Source organism: Neophocaena asiaeorientalis, unplaced genomic scaffold (genome assembly GCF_003031525.2).
Source record: "Neophocaena asiaeorientalis asiaeorientalis breed wild unplaced genomic scaffold, Neophocaena_asiaeorientalis_V1.1 scaffold36, whole genome shotgun sequence".
NCBI classification, from domain to species: Eukaryota; Metazoa; Chordata; class Mammalia; order Artiodactyla; family Phocoenidae; genus Neophocaena; species Neophocaena asiaeorientalis.
The window spans coordinates 6,643,770-6,649,474 of record NW_020174149.1 but is presented as its reverse complement, the minus strand read 5'-3'; positions in this window follow the sequence as shown (position 1 = coordinate 6,649,474).

Here is a 5,705-nt window from a genome sequence, read left to right as displayed (position 1 = left end):
TTCGACACAGTGCACTAGTTGGGAAGCTTGGGTCCAAGCAAGCATGATGATCTGGTTCCCTACTGTTGCAGCCTCTTTGAAAGCTAAGAGAGGCTAACTGACCTAGTTCTGGTCCATGATACACAACTGGGTTGACCAGGGATAGGAGTAGTTCAGGGACAGGTTTTGTTTTCCAAGTAAAAGAGAAGAAAAACGAATGGGTCTGGTACTGATCCTCCCCCAATCCTTTCTCCCTGGACTGGGGATGTGCTCTAGAGCTTCAGCAGCCATCTTGTGACTAAGAAGTGAGAGAGGTATCAGAGAGAGGTCAGGAGTACTGCAGAGCTACTGGTGCTGACCTCATTCAGTTTCCAGATTAATGCCAAGAGCTCAATCTTCAGATTTCCTATTATGTCAGAAAAATAAATCCCTATTTGTTTAAGCCTCTGGAAGTTGAGTTATCTGTTACTTGTAGTGAAAAATATTACTTACATGTTTATTTTACTGTGCATATAAGGACCCATAGAGAATGAAGGACATTAGCGGTTTTTATCCATTCAACAAAATATTGAAAACAATTCCATTCTCGGCAAGTATAATGCTAGTTTTGCAAACATTGCTTAAGAAGAACTTAAACTTGACATGTCATCTTTGAAATAGATGGTGTGGATATCCTTCGGTACCTGCGGCTTGTAGGTAGGTGTAGGGAGCCACTTCAAACACATGTTCAAGTGTGGCAATGCCCTGGTGTGTGGAGTGAGAATAAGCTGTGTCTGCTTTGCAATGGCTGGGAACGTTGCATTTCCTTTCCTGTGTTGGTGTGGCAGAGTCTTAAAGGGCTGGAGAAGCCCTTCCAGTGGTTTCCCATGGCAGCGTTGGGGAGAGAGCATTTACTAGACCTCTCTTGCCTCCAAGAAACTCACCTAGTTTAAGTGAAAGGAGAGATTTATCCAAAGGACCTTGGGCTATTTTATGGTAAAACCATGCGATGGGGAGGGACATGGTTGCAGCGAGCCGTTAAGGACTACATCAGCAGGAAATGACCATTACCAGAATTCTCTTTCTGCCTCTTGCTTCTGTTTCTGCTGTTTTGGCTTTATTTCTCTCTCTTGCTACAGACTAGTTCCCTTACTGGGTGGGAACTTAGCTCCTGGTAGCTCCCAAGTTTACATCTTTTAGATTCAGCTACCAGAGAGAGACAGGCTGACTCTCTAGGTCCTCTGCCCCTATATCCAGTTACTGGGGCTCATTGTTCATTGGAAGCCAGGGGCAGAGTATTAGACTGAGAAGCTATGGCCAGAGGGCTGGGCCATCAATCTCCTGCCAGAGCCAGGTGGATGGAGTAAGGGGAAGAGAAATATCCAGAGAAGGGTATGGTAGCAGTATTGGGCAGAGTTCCTTATGTAGCCACCACAGAAATAATTCCCACTTCACTCTGTGTATATTTATACTGACAAAGGATACAAGTAAGGAGAAGACAGCTGTGTTGGTTTAAGGTCATGTAGGAAATCAATAGACAATTTAGAATGAAAATGAAGAACTATTCATTCTTACTCTAGGCTGTTATGTTCACTTATTCTAGCCTTCTTGGTAACAGTTCTCATTGCTTTCTTGGAGGCTTGTTGCTAAGAGCTGCCCTATTTCCTTGTCACAAAGCCTTCTTTAGAAAGTTACTATAGTACCTGGAGGGAGTTTGGGGACAAGAGTGTTTCCTAACCTCATCCCCGGAGACATTATGCCAACATCCTTACAAACACAAATACACTGGAATCACTTATGGAGAATATGAGAAAAATATAGCAATGATCTTTCTTGGAAACTGTTAAGTGTAATCAGTCAGTTTAAAGCAAGAGAGTAGGAAGTTATAAAACATGACAAGCAAAATCTTTCTCACTCTTGTTGATGGTTAATTTTTATATTTTGGATATTATGGCCTTAAAGCTGAGCGGTAATATCCAGAAAATTTCTTTGCTTTGTAAAATTAGTTTTTAATGTTTAATGAATATTCAATTTGTTTCAGTTCCAAGCTTCCAGTAACATAAGAATTTATTAACCATTCATTCATTCAACAAACGTTTGTTAACATCTGCTCTATGCCCAGCTTTATGCTGTCTCCTCACTGCACTTTTTTCTCTTGGTATGTTTTAAGTGTTTCTATGAAGTGGTTTCAGAAATAACAACTATTTCTCTTAGCAGTCATTTTCTCCTCACTCCCTTTTTGGAAATGCTGCTCTGCCCCCAGAAGCAGGAGCTATAATTCCACGTAACCCTGCTTCCCTAGACATAGTTGATTGTACCAGGGACAAAAACGGATTCTTTCTCCTGAGAAACTGGAACAGAAAGACAGAAACTGAGTTGGTGTTGGGTGTTAGAACTAAAAGACCATAGATATGCTGGAGGCTGAAGCTGTTATTTTGGAGCAGAAATGATGGGCCCACAGAGAAGCAATTAAGTGAGTATACAAACCAGTTTGCAGAGAAAGAGAGAAAGAGAAGCAGACATGGAGCAGGATGAGAAAACACCCGGCATCAGAGGCCAAGACAAACCAGAGAGATTAGCTATTTAATGACTTTCCAGAGTCATTGTCACAGTTGCCACCATACCTAGTTGGGCTCCATGACCTACCTCATACATCCTAAGAAATTCACCTTCACTCAAGCATACTTGACAGGGTTTTTCTTTCTTTAAGCAAATCCCCTCTGACTAAGGGGTGAGTTGATGAAGGTCAAAGTCAGTGAGCTAATTTAAATAGAGGGTGCTCCATTTAAGGTAACTCGAATATAATATTAGTAGATCAAGGACTTATCCTGTGTAAATGCAATACAAGCAATCATGTTTACTCAGAACAATTTTCTTGCTGTAAGAGTATTGAGGAATTAGAATGTATTGTGAATGTAGGATCTTCCTTTTTTTATTAATTTAAGGGAACATGTAGGCAGATCTCTTTCTGAGGAAGTGCAAGTGACTTATGGGAGAACTTTTTATAGCCCATTGCATCTATGTTGTAGTAATACTGGTCTCAAGAAATTTATGGAAGATTACTGACAATTGCTGCAGTTCAGCCTCCAGTTGATATAAGGAAATACGATGTGAGCAGAGACACAGTTATCTGACAACATATAAGATGAAACTTAGTGGTTACTAAAAGTTTTATGACTTAATGTTCAGGTTTAAATATAACCATTTTCTTTTTTTTAAATTTTTATTGGGGTATAGTTGACTTACAATATTGTGTTAGTCTCAGGTATAAATATAACCATTTTCAGTAACAACAATAACAATGATAACAGTAATAGTTTTGCTAGGTTTACCGGCTAAAAGACTATTTTTCAGATGTTATCATTTATCCATCCTTTCAGCCATTTTGAAAAATCATCTACAGTTGCTAAAAGGAAGTAGCTTCTGAAGTGGGCAAATCTAAACCCAGACTCTGTCTTTATATTTTTAAAATCAGTATTTTTTCTCTTTTGCAGCTGAAATTTTCATGCTTGTTCTGCTAAAGTTGATGTTACTGCCATGGGAACAGGTCTCACAAAACGTCTTGCTTTCAATTACTTTAAAAAGGGGGCCCATTGTGCTCCAGAATTTTATGATCTCAGAATGAAGATACTTAGGTCCCAAACCACAAGGTTATCTTGCTAAAAAACTATTTTTCTTGGATAAGAAAATATGGAATGCAAAATTAAAATGTGATCCAGTAACCAACGAATAATCAACCACAATAGCAAATGTGAGATAAAAGGACATTATGAAGCCCCAGGGACACACAGGGATGAAAGGAAGGGTAGAGATTAGAGTCGTCTATCCTCAAAGTATAAATGTGGGATCATAACAATTTTTTTAACCAATATTAATGGCTTTAAAATTGCAAATGAGTGTGGGATGGGTATTACGAAGCCTCTCTTGGGAACCATGTGTGTACTGAGTGGTCCTAATGCAAATGTAACAGATGGGATTGCCATTAGAACAGCAATCATCGCCCCATACCCCAAATTGTTGTTTCTGTCCCAATTTCAAATATCCTGTCCCAAGGTCAGGCTAGGTGTCAGATGACATGCCCTGGTACTTGGTTTTAAAATCGGACTGCTGTGGCCACAGAACCAGGTGGATGGGTTGGAGCATTCTGATAATAAAGGAGAAGGCAGAAAGGAAATGACAGATCCCCATCTTGCAGATGTTTACTGTGTGCCCATTGTATATCCACTGTTCTAGATCTTGGGTTGCAAGGGTGAAGAAAATTGAAAACGCCCTTTCTCTTGTGGAGCTTACATTCTACTTGGGGGAGACTGACAATAAAAAAAAAAAACCTAAATATAAATTATGTTAGATGGAGGTAAATTCTATAAAAAGTATAGTCTGGGCAAGGCAGATGAGAAGGAAGAGTGAGAGTGATATAATTTTATGTAGGATAGAAAGGCTTTACTGAGAGGGAGACAGATGAGAAAGGGAGCTAGGCTGACATCTGGGGGAAGAATATTTTGGATAGAGGGAATGAACAGTGTGTGAAAAGGTTCTCCAGTGGATAGTGAGAGGATGTTTGAGGAACCTCAAAGATTTTAATGGAGCTGGAGAGGTGTGAGCGGGGAAGGAAAATGGTAGGAGATGAACTCAGAATGAACAGGGCGAGGGCAGGTGGGATGTCTATAGAACCTGATAGTAAGGTATTTGGCTTTTGCTCTGAATGAGTGGAGAAGTCCTTGCAGGGTTTTAAATAGTAGAGGAATACAGTCTGACTTCCATTTTCAAACGCTCCCTGTGGCTGCCAGTTAGAAGAGCACTGCACTAATCCAGATAAGAGATGCTGGTAGCTTGGACAGAACTGCAACAGTAAATTTGGTGATAAAGGATGGTTGGATTCTGGCCATGCTGACGGATCAGATTGAGTGTAAGAAAAAGAGGAGCATGACTAGAAAAATAATAAAAGAATAAGGAAGAGGAAGGAAGGCAGGAAGAAGAGGAAGGCGGGGGTTAATGTTTATAAGAGTGCATGCATTCTGGGCTAATAAGCCTGTCCTTCGGATTTCTCTGGAGGTCAAACAAAGAACACCAGGATGTGACTGTCAGACTAGCCAGCAAGTGATTCTTGGTTCACAGACACAACTTAAACATGAATTTACACTGGCTGTATTTCTTGACTGTTAAAATCTGCTGATCCCAAAGTCATGTGGCCAACCCACTGTGAATGTGTTAGACTCGTGGCCTCACTTGGGAAGTTGGATGGAAGAGGCAGCGGGAGAGTAGTGATGGTCTGGGAAGGAGAAAATCTCACCTGCTTTTGTCCCCAGATGATGGTGACCCTGAAAGCCTAAGCCTTGGTTTATGAGGCATGAATAAAACCTTGTGCAGAGTAGATGTCATTAGCCCCAACCCAGATTTCATCATACAGAGGGTACATATATTATTTGCATTTGAGTGCTTTATTATATTGGAATTGCAGTGATATTATTAACATTTGTACAAATGCACAAAATCTTGTCCCTTCTTGCTAGAAAGAGATGTGAAAATCTGACCTAGTTGAACAGTCTTAATGAACTCATTGTCCTTGGTAACAATAAATGTGTTCACGATGCAACAAGAAGCTTAACATAAAATTAAACATATTAAATGCTGCTGCAAGTATTTACATGTCTGTACCCCCAGTTTTTTTCTCCTTCCAATAAGGAAGGTGGTTGCTTTACAAACAGACAAACAAACACAAATGCTTTGCTGTTTACAATTACAAATCT